Source organism: Chelonia mydas, chromosome 11, assembly GCF_015237465.2.
Source record: "Chelonia mydas isolate rCheMyd1 chromosome 11, rCheMyd1.pri.v2, whole genome shotgun sequence".
Lineage (NCBI taxonomy): Eukaryota > Metazoa > Chordata > Testudines > Cheloniidae > Chelonia > Chelonia mydas.
The window spans coordinates 51,217,167-51,235,802 of record NC_051251.2 but is presented as its reverse complement, the minus strand read 5'-3'; the positions used below and the strand labels follow the sequence as shown (position 1 = coordinate 51,235,802).

The following is an 18,636-nucleotide window of genomic DNA, read 5'->3' as shown; positions in this document are numbered from 1 at the left end:
AGCTGGTGAGGTTTGGGAGGTTCAGCCACCCCAGGCAACTGCCACAACATCCATACGAATGCCCAAGACGCTGATGGTGAATCCTCAAGAGGAACTTACCCAACGAGTGCAGGTCCTGACACAGAAAGTGGCTGAACTAGAGAATACTATCGATTCAGCAAAGACTTCAGGGTACAAGGAACCCCGCGTTACCGCGGTCCAGAAGACTACATTTAGAACCTCTGCCCCACCCCGGCAACACAGGAAAGGGCAATCCTCCTTCTGCTATCGGTGTGGCCAGGATGGGCACATTGCTGCCAGGTGTCAGAATGCAGAGAATCCCCCGCTAGTATACCAAAAGCTGAGGACCACCTGGGGAAAGTCGGGAAACGGCCCCAGGGCCTGGGAAGGGAGCCGCCTAGGCCTGCAGGGTTTGGAGGCTCCCCTGCGAAGAACCATGCCACCCGAATCCCACCAGGATTGATAGGACCTCGAGCAGAGGTCACTGTAAAGGTTGAAGGGACAGAATGTAGAGCAGTGCTTGACACGGGATCCCAAGTGACTATCATATTCCAGTCCTTCTACCAGCAGATGCTTATGCATCTGCCTATACAGCCCTTGACAGGGCTTGGCCTGTGTGGTCTCAGCATGGATGAATACCCGTATCAGGGGTATGTCATTGTACACCTGGAATTCCCAGAAGAGATCGCTGGGGTAAGACAGGAGGTGGACACTGCAGCTTTAATATGCCCCGACCCTAAAGGTGTCTCTGATGTGTCCGTGCTAATAGGGACCAACTCCAGCCTCTTTAAGGTACTTGCAGATTACTGCAGACAACGAGCAGGGGACCAATACCTGAATACCTTGGTGATACACACACATTGTGCCGCAGCCTACAGAAAAATTGAGGATGCAAAAAGAGTGATGCCTGATTTGCCGGTGGGAGCATTGAGGTACACAGGCCCGATCCCCTTAGTGGTGCCTGCAATGACAGAAAAGGAGGTGATTGTCATGAGTACCTGCCTGAAAGGCAGTAAGAGAACATTAGCAGTGGTAGAGCAGCCGACCGAGGGAGGGCTCCCTGAAGGAGTGCTGGTTCTTGGTGGAGTCATAACCCTACCTGCTGAAGCCCAGGAAGAGGTGACTATACTGATTGCTAATGAAACAAGTCGTGATATTTTTGTGAAGCAAGGACAAAAGATAGCAGACCTCTTTGAGCCCGAGTCAATTGTAACCCCCCAGTGGGAAACTCAAGTTCCAACGATAGACCCAGCAAAGTTTGACTTTGGAGATTCGCCAGTATCCGAGGAGTGGAAAGATCGCCTGAGGAAGAAACTTTGTGAAAGATCCAAGGTGTTCTCACTGAATGAGTGGGATGTGGGATGTGCAAAAGGAGTAGAACACAATATCAGACTCCATGACTCTCGACCTTTCAGGGAGAGATCTAGGAAGATTGCTCTCTCTGAGATGGAAGATGTGCGACATCATCTTCAAGAGCTGGCTGCGAATGGCATCATTACAGAGTCCCGCAGCCCATACGCCTCACCCATTGTGGTAGTACGTAAAAAGAATGGGAAAATCCGGATGTGTATTGACTACCGCACCCTAAACAGCCGTACTGTGGTCGACCAGTACACTATGCCTCGAGTGCAAGATGCCTTAGACTGTTTGCTGGGAAGCCAGTGGTTCTCTGTGTTGGATCTTCGAAGTGGGTACTACCAGATCCCTCTGGGAGAAGAAGATAAGGAGAAGACAGCCTTCATCTGCCCATTAGGGTTTTATCAGTTTGAACGCATGCCCCAAGGGATTTCTGGAGCACCTGCCACCTTTCAACGTCTCATGGAGAGAGTTGTGGGAGACATGAATTTACTGCAAGTGTTAGTTTATTTGGATGACCTGATTGTGTTTGGAAGAACCTTAGAGGAGCATGAAGAAAGACTTCTTAAAGTGCTTGATAGGTTGGAGGATTATGGTCTGAAGCTTTCAATTGACAAATGCCAGTTCTGCAGAACCTCAGTGAAGTATGTGGGTCACATCGTGTCCCAAGAGGGTGTGAGTACTGATCCTGATAAAATAGAAGCACTCACTACATGGCCACGTCCAAGTAACTACAGAGAACTCAAGACCTTTCTCGGATTTAGTGGCTACTACCGCAGATTTGTGAAAAACTATGCTACAATTGTAAAGCCTCTGAATGATCTTACCAGGGGACATCAGTCCAGCAAGAACAAATCTAAGTCCAAGAATAAGGGGAGGTCCCCAAAGCCCCCCGTGCAGAGACACTATGGCCCATTTGAACCATTTGGGCCACGGTGGGATGAGAGATGTGAAAGGGCTTTTCGAGAAATCATTATTTGCCTAACTCAGGCTCCAGTCCTAGTTTTTGCTGACCCAAGCAAACCATTTATCCTGCATACTGATGCCAGTTTGGAGGGTTTGGGAGCAGTCCTGTACCAGGAAGTGGAAGGCAAACGTAAACCTGTAGCCTTTGCCAGCCGAGGATTGTCTGATAGTGAAACTCGCTATCCCACCCACAAGCTGGAATTTTTGGCCCTGAAATGGGCCATCACTGAGAAATTTCGAGACTACTTGTATGGTGCTCAGTTCCAGGTGTGGACAGACAACAATCCACTGACTTATGTGTTAACAAGTGCTAAGCTGGATGCTACAGGGCAGAGATGGGTGGCCGCCTTGGCTAGCTATGAGTTCAGCATTCAGTACCGATCAGGGAGAAGCAATGTAGATGCAGATGCATTGTCCAGGCGTCCGCAGGCTCCAGAAGTTGCTGTGATACCCACAGATGGAGTGAGAGCTATTTGCAGTGTGAGTCGCCGAGAGCCAGAGGCCCGTGAGAGCCTTCAGGGATGTGTTGCAGAAGCTTTGGGCCTGCCCCCTGAATGCATGCCTTCTGCTTCAGTGAACTATATTGCCTTGGACCAATCTCCTTTGCCCATGCTCAATGCGGCTGACTGGCAAGAAGCCCAGCGACAAGATATTGACATTCGTGATACACTACTTGCCAAAAGGGAGGGGCGAAGCCCAGTTGCGGTTGTCCCACCTAACCCGGAGGGTAAACTACTATTGAGAGAATGGAGCAAACTAAAACTGATTCAGGGAGTGCTACACCGAATGACCACTGACCCTTTACAAAAACAACGAGCACAACTAGTGCTGCCAAAAAAGTACAGAGCCCTGGCCATGAGGGCTCTGCATGATGACTTTGGGCATTTAGGGATGGAGAGGACCCTGGAACTTATTCGTAGTAGGTTCTATTGGCCCCGAATGGCTGAAGATGTTCGCAGGAAATGTGAGACTTGCGCTCGATGTGTTCAAAGGAAAACTCTGCCCACGAGGGCTGCATATCTCAAGAACATCACCAGCAACAAACCTTTGGAACTGGTATGCATTGATTTCTTGTCTGTAGAGGTAGACAAGAGGAATGTTGGGAACATTCTAGTAGTGACTGACCATTTTACACGGTATGCACAGGCATATCCCACACGTGATCAGAGGGCCACGACCGTCGCTCGAGTATTGTGGGACAAATATTTCTCAGTCTATGGATTCCCGGCTCGGATACACTCTGATCAGGGGCGGGATTTTGAGAGTCACCTTCTGAAGGAGGTGCTGAAGATAGCAGGAATTAAAAAGTCTAGGACAACGCCTTATCACCCCCAAGGTGATCCTCAGCCAGAGAGGTTCAACCGAACCCTATTAGATATGTTGGGAACTTTGCGACCAGAGCAGAAGGCAACCTGGAGCCAGCATGTCGCATTTCTGGTGCATGCCTACAATGCCACAAAGAACGATGCTACGGGAGTCACCCCATATCTGTTGATGTTTGGGCGAGAACCAAGATTACCCATAGACTTGTGCTTTGGTGTATCAGAGGATGGAGATAGCTATGAAACTCACCAGCAATATGTATCCCAACTAAGAGAAAAGCTGCGGGATGCTTATCGCTTAGCTACCGCTGCAGCTCGGAAGAACGCGGACCGCAACAAACATCGATATGATGCTAGAGTGCGTTCGCAGGAGCTCCAGCCGGGGGACAGAGTCCTGCTGCGAAATTTGGGTATTGCTGGCAAACACAAGATAGCTGACAGATGGAAGGCAATACCTTACCTGGTGATGGAAAAGCTGGGAGATCTGCCAGTCTACAAGATCAAACCTGAAGACGGTCCAGGGCAAATAAAGACGGTGCATAGAAACCTTTTGCTCCCTGTGGGGGAATTGGTAAGCATCCCTTATGAGATGGGCCACGACAGGGCAGCCGGGCAGAACAGAGGTGCTAGACCAAAGCCGCCATCCAACACAGACAGCGGGCCCCGTGCAGCTAACTTACCCCTATTCTGCACATCTGAGAGTGAGTCTGAGGAGGAAGACACAACCCTGGTGTATCCTGGGATGGAGACAAGATTTCAGTCTCGATCAGCTGAACCAAACGAGAGTTTTCCCTCTTCCACCCTAAACCCCATGGCGGAATTATTTAGGCCCATTTCTGACACCCCTGTGCCGCTGATGAGACCCTCGTGTGATGACACACACAGGTTATTGGACAGTGGAGACACACAGGTAGAGGATGTCCTGGGCACCTTGGACCCTCCAGCGTTAGAACTAGGAGTGCAGGGGCCTACGCCAGTAGTCGAGGGACCCTCAAAGGAAGCCTCTCCATCCGTCAATCAAGAGGATGTTCCCCCTACCTCGGCAACAGAGATTCTCAATAGACGAGACAGGGTGATAAGACCAGTAAAACGGTTGACTTATGATGCACCTGGGGTGACTAGTGAGGAGCCAATACATTTAGCACACAGGATTGTGGAAGCCAAAGTGGGCTTTCTGAGGCCCTTTGGAGGAAACCAATGAGTTGGTATAAAGGGAGTATGATTTGTCGGGACGCCAAATTCTCGGCCTGGGGGGAGGATGTAAGCAGAGTCAGGATGGGCTCCACCCTGACATCTGGTGGTGAGGTGTGGCAAGTAGTGGAAAAGAACTTCAGGGGCTGATCTCAATTTGCATAGGCACACCCACCCCGCCTAGAATGAGGCCATAACTGCCCAAATGGTCACTTTGGCTGTTGTGGGATCCCCAGTGTCTTTGTTATTGGGGCAGGAAGAGTAAATTGTTATTACCCTGATTATGGGAACTGTGCTTGGAACTGTACTTGGCCTTTTGTTATGATGGAGGGACTCACCATCAACTGAGTAGCACTCGCTAGGCAAGGGACATGGGTTCCAAAACTCTGTGAATTGAGAGAGACTTGAGACAGGTATTAGTACCTGGTGGTGTGGGCCCCTTTGTGAGGGCCTGAAGCACCAATTGCACCTCTGTCTCTCTCCACTGTGGAATGTCAGAGCTAATTTTGGGTCTATTAAGAGTCTTGCTGCAGGCACTGTGCTGCATTCACTTTGGCCTTATGGTGCACCAGCACTAAGGCCCCCACTACTATGAGCTGAAATCACTGAGAGCTGAAATCACTAAGAGCTGAAATCACTAAGAGCACTGTGTCAAGTAGTGGGGAGCCAGAAGATCTAGAGTGCAGTGGTGCTGTTCGTGAGACGGTGAGCTGAGCAGAGCTGTTCGTGAGACGGCGAGCGGAGCTGAGCGGAGCTGTTCGTGAGACGGCGAGCGGAGCTGAGCTGAGCGGAGCTGTTCGTGAGACGGCGAGCGGAGCTGAGCTGAGCGGAGCTGTTCGTGAGACGGCGAGCGGAGCTGAGCTGAGCGGAGCTGTTCGTGAGACGGCGAGCGGAGCTGAGCTGAGCGGAGCTGTTCGTGAGACGGCGAGCGGAGCTGAGCTGAGCGGAGCTGTTCGTGAGACGGCGAGCCGTGCAGAGCGGAGCTGTTCGTGAGACGGCGAGCTGTGCAGAGCGGAGCTGTTCGTGAGACGGCGAGCTGTGCAGAGCGGAGCTGTTCGTGAGACGGCGAGCTGAGCTGAGCGGAGCTGTTCGTGAGACGGCGAGCCGTGCAGAGCGGAGCTGTTCGTGAGACGGCGAGCTGTGCAGAGCGGAGCTGTTCGTGAGACGGCGAGCTGAGCTGAGCGGAGCTGTTCGTGAGACGGCGAGCTGTGCAGAGCGGAGCCGGTCGTGGTGGAGCAGAGCCCTGTGGGGCAGTCAGCTTCAGGACACGTAAGGTACCCCTTACCTCTTTCCCCCACACACAGGCATATTTTAGCCAGACTGGGGAGTAACACTCTGCAGATGAACTTTTGAACTCTGGGGCTGGACTTTTTGGATTTTGGGTGATTTGAGGATTGCTGGACTCAAGAGACGTTTGGGTGCTGGGACTCAAGAACCTGAGGGAAAGGATGTGGCCCAATTTTCTGGGGTGGGTCTTTGCTCATGGTTTGGTTAATGAACACTAGTTGTGGTGTTTCCCCAATTTAACGCTGATGTCGTTTACCTCATGTTATTAAAGATTCTCTACTACACCGAGACTCTGTGCTTGCGAGAGGGGAAGTATTGCCTCATTGAGGCGCCCAGGGGGTGTGTAAGATTTTCCCAGGTCACTGGGTGGGGGCTCGAGCCAGTTTTGTATTTACTTTGATGAGCGGGAACCCCTGTGTACTGAACCCGGCCCTTGCTGCTATCAACTTGGCCTGGCAGAAGGGTTACATACATAATACATTGAATCACTGAAAACTATAAGCCAGATTCTCTATTTTGCAGAACTGTGCTTGGCACAGTGCTGAAGGGGAAAGCAAATGTGGCGTTAGGCCACCTTTGTGATTCCCTGATTTTTAGCCAGCAAGGCTGATCTCCTGGTACAGAATGGAGCGGCTCAGAGGCGGGTCTAAATTATGCCAGTTGCCAAAAGACTCTAGAGGCCATTCTGGCAGCTGGAGATCACCAGCACACAGGGACACTCCAGCCAACTCCCCAGGATACCTCTGCTATGCACTGCCTTTTAATATGGACTGTCTTCATGGCACTATCTAGGCCACAGATGTCACTAACTGACAAGTAATTAGAATGGGAAAGGAATGGCCATAGCTTCCCTCTTTACTGTAATTTTATTATTCTTTTTTTAGATTAATTGCATTAGTAACACGAAAGTATTAACTTGCATTCTTTTGTAGAAGAAGCTTATAAACAAAAGCTCCTTCCTAAATATACAACCTATTAGTTATCTTCCTAAATCTAACGAAAATAGCCTAAAGACAGACAACATATTTGATAGCAGCAGTATTGATAATTTCCATGGTATTTTTTATTTTTAAGAGTGAGAAATTCAGAGTCAGAGAGATAAAGACTGAAACAACAAAGAGTCATTTATTGTCTGCTAGCTTTAATGAAGTCAGCCACATTCAGAGCAGGAAGAGTGGCAGGCAGATACTGATGTGCAAAACTGTAAAGTGCTCTTTGAAGACTCAGGCAGCTAAGTATGAGAACTGAGAACTCAGTAATATAGGGAAAGAGCTAATGAGTAGATTGACTATATTAGTGGAACCATCCCTGTCTTTAAAGGATAACAAATAATGATGCCCCAAGCGAAAGAAGGAGTGGAGTGTGGGGAGGGGGTTTGTTAATTCTTGAGATGACATGACTGACTAGACCCTAGAAAAAAGTAAACAGAGATAACATGACTGAGCAGACCTGAAGCAAGACTGACAGCCACAGCCCAGTCCAGAGGAAGATGAGAAGCTGTACAGCACAGGTGATCACCAGGCACCATCAAATACAGAACATGGTCTGGTCTCTTACAAAGTCAGAGACTAGAAAGAGACTATTTCTGACACACTCACACACATAAACTAACATAACATCAAGCAGCTCCAGAACCTGCCTTGCTGAAGTTGTATGCTGTGAAGACCTGAAGCCTTGATCTTGCAAGCTGCACTTCTGGGGAGCCCCATCACCTTCAGTGGGGCTCTGCATGAACACAAGGGTTCATCCACACTGAGCAGCTTGCAAAATCAGTGAAAATGGTACCAGCACTGAAGCTGCTGTTGTCTGATTCCTGTGAGAGAATCCTCCCAGCAAAATGAGGTTAACATTGTTACCTTCACAGGCACAGAAAGTGATTTCTTAATTTAAATTAAGATGAATATTTGCTGACATATCATTTTTTGCTTTAGTAATTCTATACAAGCTTATTTACTTCTCTGCTGCTTTATGCTGTGCTTGAATCATTGGTGAAATTTTTTACTGCTCCTGATTAAACCTGTAAAAAGGGATGTGACTGGTTACCATGGAATGCAGGGTATGGAGCTGCTATTCAACCACAAACATTAATGGTGGGTTATGTGTTGTCTCTCACTATTTAGCTAGTACTAAGAAAAAGGAACTTGGTTTACAAACAGCACTTGTGAAATCAAATTCTTTTTCATAAAAGTGCACGAGTACAAATCGGCTTTAAACAGTAGCAGATTTAGAGTTAGTGGGGCCCTGTGTTCAGCTTCATTTCGGGGGCCCCTCCTTGGGACCCAGCCAAGAAAAAGAATATTCTCTCTTATTTCCCCCACCCCCGTTTTTCATTCTTTTTTTTTCTTCATCCTCCTCCTATAAGTAATAGGAAGTAAATAAATAAAGTGAGGTACCTTGATTGTTTTTGTAGTCTAGCTTATTTTTTCACCGACCACTTGAAAATCGCTGAGGGTTTCGGCAGACCACTTAATGATCTTTCCAAATATTGTTAGTACCGTTACCTAACTATTGTAAAGCACTTTGGATAAGAGAGCTTTATTCAAAAAAATGTAAAAACACTTCGGGGTGCAGGGTCTAGCCAGGACTTAGGGTGTCGGAGGGGGCTCAGGGTTGGGGCAGGAAGTTGGGGTGTGGAGTGCCTACCTGGGACAACTCCCATCTAGTGTGAGGGGTGCAGGAGCCAGGGGGGGCTGGGTGTGTGTGTGGGGGGTGCAGGAGTCAGGGCAGGGGACTGGGAGTGTGGGCTGGGGTCATGAGGGTGCTCCCAGCCCCCTGCCCCACCCCAGCCCCCTGCCCTGAGTGGCTCACAGTAGGGGGTTGGGGGGGTATGTGTAGGGGGAGTGCGGGGGCCCCGCCTTTGCTCCGCCCTTCCCCGATTCCACCCCCTTCCCCAAGGCCACACCCCTGCCTCTTCTCTGCCTCCTCCCCGGACCGCGCTGCGGCCTTGCTCCTCCCCCTCCCTCCCTCCTTCCTGGAGCAACCTGAGCACCGGCAAACAGCTGTTTGGAGGTGGGGGAAGCGCTGGGAGGGAGGGGCAGGGGAGGGGGGAGCTTGGCTGCCGGGTGTGGAGCTTGCAGCAGGAGCCCCAGGAGCTGGCAGGACCAAGCTTCTGCCCCCACAGCTGCCTGGCCCTGGGGCCCCCTGTCGTTGGGGGGCCCCATGCCAGGGGAGCCTGTATTTTACTGTAAATCTGCCTCTGGCTTTAAATGTAGCGAGACAGTATTCTGAGAAATTCCTTTAAAATTTTATTTAATTTAAATTTATTGGACTTTTAGTCCCTTATAGATAAAAAGCATGCCTTGAATTAGACCCAGAAACAAACTGATAGCCAGTGCGGTCTAAAGACTACTGCTGAATTATGCCCCAAACAGGAGCCACCTCTAAAGGCTAGATTTTACTCCATTGTTCCTGTTGAGTAATCCCTTACAGTACAAGAAGTTCCATTCAAACCAATGGGGCTAAGTACAGAGGCCCCAAATCAGCAGTCCATCTCTATTAAGAAAAACCCTTTAGCACGTGCTTAACTTCAGGCATGTGCCTAAGCCTCAATGAAGTCAGTGGGATTTATCATGAGCCTAAAGTTAAGAACATCCTTTAGTGTTTTCCTGAATCAAGGTAAGAATAAGGTAATACTGGAGGTTAAGTGGGAACATCAGAATCTAGCTGAGTAAGCAGGGAGCCATGATCTGCACCAGTTTAAACTTCTGAGTGATCTTCAAGCATGTAGAATGCATTATTTGCAAGAAAGGCATTTTCCAAAAGCGATAAAAACCTTGTCTGGTTTGTACTTGTACTTGATGTTATCATTTGCAGTAAAACTCCCAAAGAACTGTTTAAGACACAAATGTAGAAAAAATTATTTTTGGAGGCAGGGGGAGGGGAGGGGAAAATTGTGGGGAGAAAATGAGTGATAAATCCCAATCTTTTCTTTTTGCAGATCAAAATATAGCCGGTCAATAAAATCCTGATCATTAAACATTTTGCATTGCTTAGTCATAGAGAACAGCGATGCCCTGGAGGGGACAAATTGCTGTAAGCTGTAATGAAGAAAACTTTAAAAAATGAGCTTGAATTACAGCTAGTCTGTCATCAAATGCTCAAGAGAGATTTTAGTTGCTTCTTCCAGACATAGTGTTCCAATTCAAACAATCACTTTCAGACTCTGGAGAGTAAATGTTTACAGCGTGATGTGGAGCTGTTTACAGACATATCGTTGTTGTTTGTGTATGGCACGTCCACTCATTATTGTTAACAAAATGTGACATTTTACTTTCTTTGTAATCACTCGTTTACACTTGGTACAAGAGTCTTAAATTGCAGCTGTTTAATGCACAGTGCCTTCTTTTTTTATGACTGAATATATGGTCAGTAGTCAAATTGCAACCAAATACTTTTTCCTGCAATAATTTTATCCTCAGAGAAGCATCCTCCATTGTCACACGCTGTCATGGACACAGATTTATGTCATTGATGCCACCATTTGTATATACCATTTTTTAATTTTGTGAAATTTCAAAGAAAAACCTTGTTCATTACATTATACTGTTCACACTAGTGTGTTCTTTTTATTCACAATGTGTATTTTAAAATTAATAAGCAGTATCTTATATGCTTTATATCATTCCAGAATATTCTGTACCTTCTATTTTTTTGTACCATCTGCTACTTCCGTCCCTTCTGTTATTTATTTCTTTTCATGGTTTCTAGAGCCTGTTGCCAGCACAACTAGTCACTTATTTACAACATTTTCAAACACATTAACTAAAGCTACTCATGGTGGTAGCATTCACATAAACCACTGCTTCAACAGTCAGAATAGTAGCAACCATATTTTAATGGAAAGGAAATCAACCCAAAGCTATACCAGATAAATGCAACTTGCCTGATATTCAGAAGACTGCTAGTACTGTGCTCTGGCAGACTACCAAAGGGAGTGAATTCCAAGTCAAAGATTTTTAACTGAGAAAGCCCTGCTGGAGAAGCTGGAAGGTACAGTATCCGGAGCTGACAGCAAGAGTCTTCCAGCTGATACGAACAGCCACAAAGAGTATAGGGCTTAGAGACAGTCTCAGGTAAGCAAATTTCACACTAATCTGAGTATTAAACACTTTTCACCCACCAATACCTTGAACTGCACACAGAAGCAAACAGGGAGCCAGTGCAGACACATGAGTACAGAGTTAATAGGTGCTTGGAGAGGTCTACTCAATTCAGGCAAACCATTGTATTTTGCACTGGTTGGAGCTTCTGAATGGTCTTCCTACTGAGTGTATCACAGTAATCTATCTTGGTGGTGACAAACTTGAATATGCCCATTATAAGGTCTGTTTTAGACAGGAATAATTGCAGCCTACGATCTAACTATAAATGAAAGGTCCTATGGGTCATCACTGCCATCTAAGAATCCAGGAGGAGCAACAGATCCAATAAGAACACACAGTTTTGACTAATTGTAGAAAAAGGTGGGAATATACCATGGGTGGCCAAACTTATTGACCCTCCGAGCCGCATATGATAATCTTCAGAAGTTTGAGGGCCGGGGCACACCTGCCAGAGCTCGGGGCTTCTGCCCCACAGGAGGCACTTGCTGGGGCTCGGGGCTTCTTCAGTCCCACTCCTGATGAAGCCCCAAGCTGTGGCAGACACGCCTGGTGGGGATGAAGCCCTGAGAGCCCCTGTCCCTGCTGGGCAGAAACCCCTGCCCCCGCCTGCTGCAAGAGAACGGGGCCGGATGTGGGGGGCTCAGCAAGCCACACTTTAACTGTAAAAGAACCGCATATGGCTCACAAGCCACAGTTTGGCCACCCTTGGAATATATGCTCAGCTGATGGTACAAGCATTACCTCTACTAATCTTATTGCTGGATTCTAATTTAATTCTGCAACTGAATCCATGTGAGTCTGTACCTGCACAGAGCCCCATTGATTTCAGTGGAGATTTGCACAGGTTTAGGGGTCTACCCATGCCGTCAGCTGCAGGGTCAGAGTCTTGATGACACATAAGCAAAGTTTGGGGGGAAATGGATGCAAGAGAGAGTGAGTGAGCTGTGAATTTATCATGCATCTTGCTAGTTCCATGATTTTTTGTTCAGAGTTTTGTTTCTTTGTTTTTCACTCAACCCCTGTTACCTCTATTGTTAACACTTCTTTGAGGAGGGTCCTAAGGTGTTTGGCAGAAGTGTGTTTCAAGGAGGAAAAGATAGAGACATAGTGACCTCAGTCAGAGATGGGGCTCCAGGGATAAGGGCTGAATGGAATAAAACCCATTGGTAAGATGGGGAGAAGGATATGAAGAAGGTAGATGGAGGGACGTGAGACATGAAAAGAGGTAAGAACAGAGAGGTGCGCAGATTATGTTCTAGAGAGCAACAGTTTATAAGAAGAATGTGCCTAGCCCTCAATAAGCACATTGGGCAGGAGGCTTAGTGAGCATGAGGAACTTTTCCACCCTTTGTTCCCCTGTACAGGGGCTAGGCATATTCTTGGTCCTCGTGCTCCAGGTGTCAGTGGACTAGGAGACTTAGTGCTGATAGCTAAAATCCATAAAGTTTGACAAGGACAGAGCCATAGCACTACTGCCTCCGCACATGGGTCAGCACAGTAAAGAGTTTGATTGCTCCCCAGCACTACTAAGCTCTGTCTACACTCGTGTATTTCACAGAAAAACTCACATTAGAATGGGAGCCCTAATACAGAAAGGGTTCCAGCAGCCTCTGGTGCTTTTTACCATCACGTTAATTAAACTTACTAAAATCTTTAAGTAATCTGGATAGAGGATCTTATTCTATGTGAAGTCTCATGCTGACACCAGCACTTCTGAATCAGTGGTAGAACTGGTGGGAATTATTTTGTAAAATTTCCTAGCATAGATAGGGCTCTGGTTGCATCATCTCTGCTACAGCCTCAGTGTCTCTAGATATTGCCACTGATGTGGGCAATGGCTTAAAGGCACATACTATCCCCAAATACTTTTTATGTCAGTATTTTTTCTGGAAATATATTTCAATATCCCTTTAATCCAGTTTATGTCACAATTACACACACAATAATAATTAAAACACTTCCTGCTGTTGCACCTTTGCAATGTTATTGTTACAACTGTCTCTGTTAGTCAGAGACAGTTTGGATATGCCACATTTTTCCTGTTTTATATCATCTGCTCTTTCTGGTCTGTCTCATTAAAGAAGTCCTTTCTACCTGGTGTGAACTGCAAATCGTTTTAGTTATTAATCTGTAATTTAAAAATCCAAAACCACTTCAACAGTTGTATTTCTTCACTTAGGCTATAACTGAAAACTACTTTAACTAAAGAAAACAACTTTATCTGTTTGTTAAATAAAGCCTGAGAGCTTTTAGAACTGTTGATCCAATAAACAATTTGTCTAGGAAGATTATAATGTATCTACAGTGTATTTGTATTTATTCCTGTGCCTGTTCAGAGATAGCTTTGTAGAATTAAGAGAGCTTGCAAAACAAAGGACAGCATTTTAATTTTTCCCCTGCATAGTCTACATGTGGATATTAAGCAGAGACTCCAAAGGATTTTTTTTTTATGTGAAGAAATATCTACATGATGGTATCGGTTTTGGTTTAATTAAAAAGAAAGGCCTTGATCAACCCTTCCTATGTGAAAACACACATGATGGAGTAAAGGGGAGGAAGTATCTGGATTATTATCTTGGAGGGTGGAGTTTGTCCATAAATATACATATCCCAGGTGATCTGTGGGAGGCCACGGCCATCTGCAAGGATGCCCCATATCTCTGCACTGGCTCTGGGCCCCAGGCAAACACATACACATGATCCAGGGCTCCTGCAGCCACTGTTTGCCTTCACTATGGAGGGTGTCCACAAATTCTATTGAAGTCTCTTTAATAGCTTTGAAAATCCCAGCTACTATTATTTAGGAGTCTAAATACAGGTTTAGAAGCCTAACTTTAAGCACCCAGACACAGTCAAAAGATGGGTCCTTGGATCCAAGAGGGCCTTCAAAATCTCCCTCTTTCTCAATGAAGGTGCAGGTTTCAGGGTCCCAGGCTCAAATTCAAAGCTATACCTTTAAGCTGCCTCTACTGCTGTGGCATCCCCAAAATTGTGTAAGTTATTACTGCAAGATTGCACAGCCTGGTCTAAGTCAAGTAAAACAGGGATCTCCTCTCATACAACTTCCAGCCATTAAGCTCTTCCAAAGATCCAGTTAAAACTTGTAAATATTGTGATGTAAAGATTCCAATGAACTAATGTCCCAGAATGAGACTCCATCCTTAGAAATATTCATGATGTCTTAGCAGCGCAATTCAGTTTAAAATTATTCATTGGCTGTATTGGATACCTTAATATTAATTATTTGAATTTATATAGTACCTTTTATACAAAGATCTTAAAGCACTTAAACTAATTTATTAGGACTCACAACAATCCTCTAAAGAAAATATTGTTATCCCATTTTACAGACGAGGAAACTGAGACACAGAGTGGTTAATAAGTGTCTTGGCAAAGACCCTAAAATCAGTGGCAAAACCAGGAACAGAAACTAGTCTTTCGGAATCCAAATTTCATACTCTAACCACCACAAAATTGGGCAGAGGGGTCATTTGTGTAGTAAAGGTGCAGAAGAAACAATGAGGACATTGTTTTCAATCTTACAATATAATGTACCATTTGTAATGTGTATGGAGTCATTCCAGTTGTTATTTGTATTCTTTATATTGTATTTTGTATTTTTATTGTATTTGTGTTTTTGTATTTGAATTCATTCAGCTTTCATCATGGGAAGCTCAGAAAAGAAAAAGCATGACCAAAACTCTGGTTTAGTAGTGTTTTCCTGACATGGTTCGTTGGCATCAAATGTATTTGAAGGATCATAGCAATTTAATAGAAAACTATTTCTGGCCCAGTTCTGCCTCTCAAACACAGAAACATTGAAATTGACATACTGGATCAGAACCACTCTCCTTTGAGGCCAGTATCCTCTCTCGGACAGTGGTCAGAACTAGATGCTGCAGAGGAGGGAATGTTAGAAACCAGATGTGGGATAACCTGCCTTTCACACAGGTCTTACCTGGCGTCTTATAGCTAGAGATTGGTTTAAACACTGAAGCATAAGGTTTAATATCCTTTGAGTAATATCATACTCCACAGGTACTCCCCATGAAATCAATGGGACTACTCAAAGAGTAAAGTACTATTCTTTGTGAGTAAAGGAAGCAGAATCAAGCCTTTAGTAAATAGGTCTAATAATCAACTAAATATTGGTTAATTTTTATATAAAATATGATATTTATTTAATATGTCATAATAGTAACTGTTTGCTACTAGGAAAAAGGTCAAGTGCTATACACAGAAATTTTACCTGCTGATGAAGTACAGTACAATGAAGGCACTTAGGCTTTGTAATATGGCCATTCCCAAAACTTCCTCTCCCTTTGATCCCAACCTGAGAGAAAGAACTGGTGCATTTTCTAGTTAATATACACTGTGGAAAAACCACTAAACTAATTTCAGGATATACAATCTCCCCATAAAAATAGTAATTGTAGTCCTCCTTTTTTATGTACAGGTGTATTACTTTTTCCAAGGGTAGGGTTCTTTTTATACAAAGAATAAACTGTGATTCATTGATAAAAAACATAGCCACCTCTTTAATAGAGAAATACTTTGAACAGGATCACAGGAGTGACCATACCAGAATGGATTACTGGACCATAGAGGTTGGTATCCTGCCTCCAGCAATGACCTATATACGTACTATTTCTGGGGAAGAAAATCCTCTCCCATAAATTCACCAGGCCAATTTTGCAATGCACAGGGATTCTCAAACTTCATTGCACCACCACCCCATTCTGATGACAAAAATTACTACACATCTCCAGGATGGCGGACCAAAGCCTGAACCTGCCCGAACCCGCTGAGCCCTGCAGCTCAGGTGGGGTGGGGGGGGAAGGGGGGAGAAAGCCAAAGCCTGAGCCCTTCCGCCAGCCCTGCTGCCCTGGGCAGGGGAAAGCCGAAGCCAAAGACTGTCAGCGCCAGGAGGGGCCTGAGCCCTGCCACCTAGGGCTCAAGCCCAAGCCTGAGCTCTGCTACCCAGGGCTGAAGACAAAGCTTGAGCCCACAGCCTAGTGGTGCTTGGGCTTCGGCCCTGGGCCCCAGCAAGTCTAACACAGCTCTTTGGGGTCCCAAACCATAGTTTGAGAACTGCTGCTCTACAATGGGAAGATAAATCTCCCACATGGCGCCATCAGGAGCAATCATTGTGAACTGTGAAGCACAAGATTTGATATTCCTTAAAACATCTGCATGATATCCTAGCTAGAAAAACTGTATATTGGAAATGTTCATTTAAATATCTACCATTTAAAAATTCTACAGAATTATTTGTTTCTGTAATTTCTGCTCACAGTGAATGCTGCAGGTTGCCCATATGATGCAGAAAGAAGTATAGTGAAACCTGTAGTAGAGACCACCTTTACTGGGCTAGCTCAGATCTTAAAAGATCACCCGAAACCAGCATTTTTCAAAGTTGGGGTTGGGTTGTGGAATGTAAGACACTGGGTTGCTCTGGTCAGCACAGCTGACTGGGACGTTAAAAGTCCTGTCAGTGGTGCTGCTCAGCGAAGGCAGGCTAGTGCCTACCTGCTCCGACACTGAGCTGCACCCCAGAAGTGGCCAGCAGTGGGTCCGGCTTCTAGGCAGGGGGGGCCACAGGACTCTGCACTCCCATTGGCCAGTTCCCGGCCAATGGGAGCTGGGGAGGGGGGCGGTGCCTGCGGGCGAGAGCCGTGCAGAGCTGCTTGCGCACCTCCACCTAGGAGCTGTACCTGCTGCTAGCTGCTTCAGGCGCAGCACGGGCCACAGTGCCAGGACAAGTGGGAAGCCTGCCTCTGCACCCCAGCTGTGCCGCTGACCAGGAGCCACCAGAGGTAAATCCGCACCCCAATTCCCTGCTGCAGCCCTGAGCCCCTGCAAACCCGGAACCGCTTCCTGCACCCCAAACCCCTCATCCCTGGCCCCACCCCAGAGCCTGCACCCCCAGTGCAGAGCCCTGACCCCCTCCTATACCCCACCCCTCTGCCACAGCCTTGAGCCCCCCAAACCCGGAGCCCCTCCTGCACTCCAAACCCCACATCCCCTGGCCCCACCCCAAAGCCTGCACCCCCAGCCCAGAGCCCTGACCCCCTCCTGCACCCCAATCCCCTGCCACAGCCAAGAGCCCCCTCCCACACCCTGAAACCCTAATTCCCAGCACCACCCCATAGCCGTCACCCCTGTACCCCAATCCTCTGCCCCAGCTCTGAGTCCCTCCCACACCCCAAACCCCTCATCCTCAGCTCCGCTGAGTCACGGGCATCAACAACTTCCTTCAACTGGGTCCCCAGAAAAACAGTTTGAAAACCACTGCCCTGTGAATGTACTATTTATTAGGCAATTATGGCAACTTTGTTAAGCAACCAATTTTTTGTTGGTCCCTTGCTTCATACTCCAAAAGAGCTTTGACTATATATGCACTTTGAAAGCTAGGACTCACACTACTGCCAACCCTTGTGATTTTAGCATGGGTCTTACATTTGGTGTTTTCTCTGAAGACTCAATTTCTTGAGTCATTTGATTAGGCAAGAATCTCAGCTTGATTTTTAAAGTAAATTTCTAGACCTCATGGTTCAGAAAAGCTTGAGAACCCTAAAGGCTTAAAACCCAAAAGGAAAATAGGAAGAACCCAACATTTATTTTTTTTAATCAATGATTTTTGTAAACCAATCTCATGATTGTTTGGGGTTGGCAATATTGGACTCATGAGATGACTTAATATGTTTCTATTTTCTTCTTGTCCTAGTGGATCATAAGATGACATATCTATCTATCTATTATCTATAGATATAGATAGATAGATGATATACACACACACCAGTGTACTAGCAGAACGTTTTCCTTTTTCTCTTCCTTTCCCTTACTACTTAATATTAGAGTCCCCTCTTAATAAATGTGAGTTACAGCGAAGGCTTCCTAACCTCAAACGCCAGTGGGTTTTCCAGCGGGGGAATCCAGCAATCAATACATGAAACAGGTTGTTGAAGTACCGCCTGCTTACACCCTTCAGGAGTCGAGGCGAGGGACAGGGACAAAGCGTTCAGCCTGACCTGGTCTGAGACACTGGTGCCACCTACTTCATTAACACGCTTCATGCTCAGGATGGGGTTTGACTTACTCTGCCACGGCGAAGCAGGGTTACAACGTTTTAAGACGTGAAGTTTTGCCCCTCGGGCGGGGACACAGATCCAGGAGCCTACGGGGCGCGCCGCCCGCTCCGCACACCTGGTCTGCCCCTCCCTCCATCCCCTCCTCTTCCATCCTGCGCGCCCCCCCTCAGCCGGCTCAACTCCCCTCCACGACCGGCTCAACTCCCGTCCCTGCCGCGTCGCTCCTTTATCCCTCCGCGACCCCCAGGCCATAGGCAGGGCGGGGCTTGTTGAAGCTTTTTTTTGCCCCTGGCTCAGACCCTGGCCTGCCCCCTCCGCCAA

General features: G+C 46.7%; 1 long non-coding RNA gene across 3 annotated transcripts in view; it reads right to left on the bottom strand.

Moving 5' to 3' along the window:
• The window catches only part of LOC114021855, a 75,210-nt gene extending 56,589 nt beyond the window's left edge, over positions 1 to 18,621 (bottom strand). Inside the window, exon 1 of one of the 3 annotated variants that reach the window (XR_006284916.1) lies at positions 18,324 to 18,621. This is a non-coding gene — a long non-coding RNA (uncharacterized LOC114021855). The other 2 variants (XR_006284913.1, XR_006284920.1) reach the window with 2 other exon arrangements.
• Positions 18,622 to 18,636: the final 15 nt, after the last annotated feature.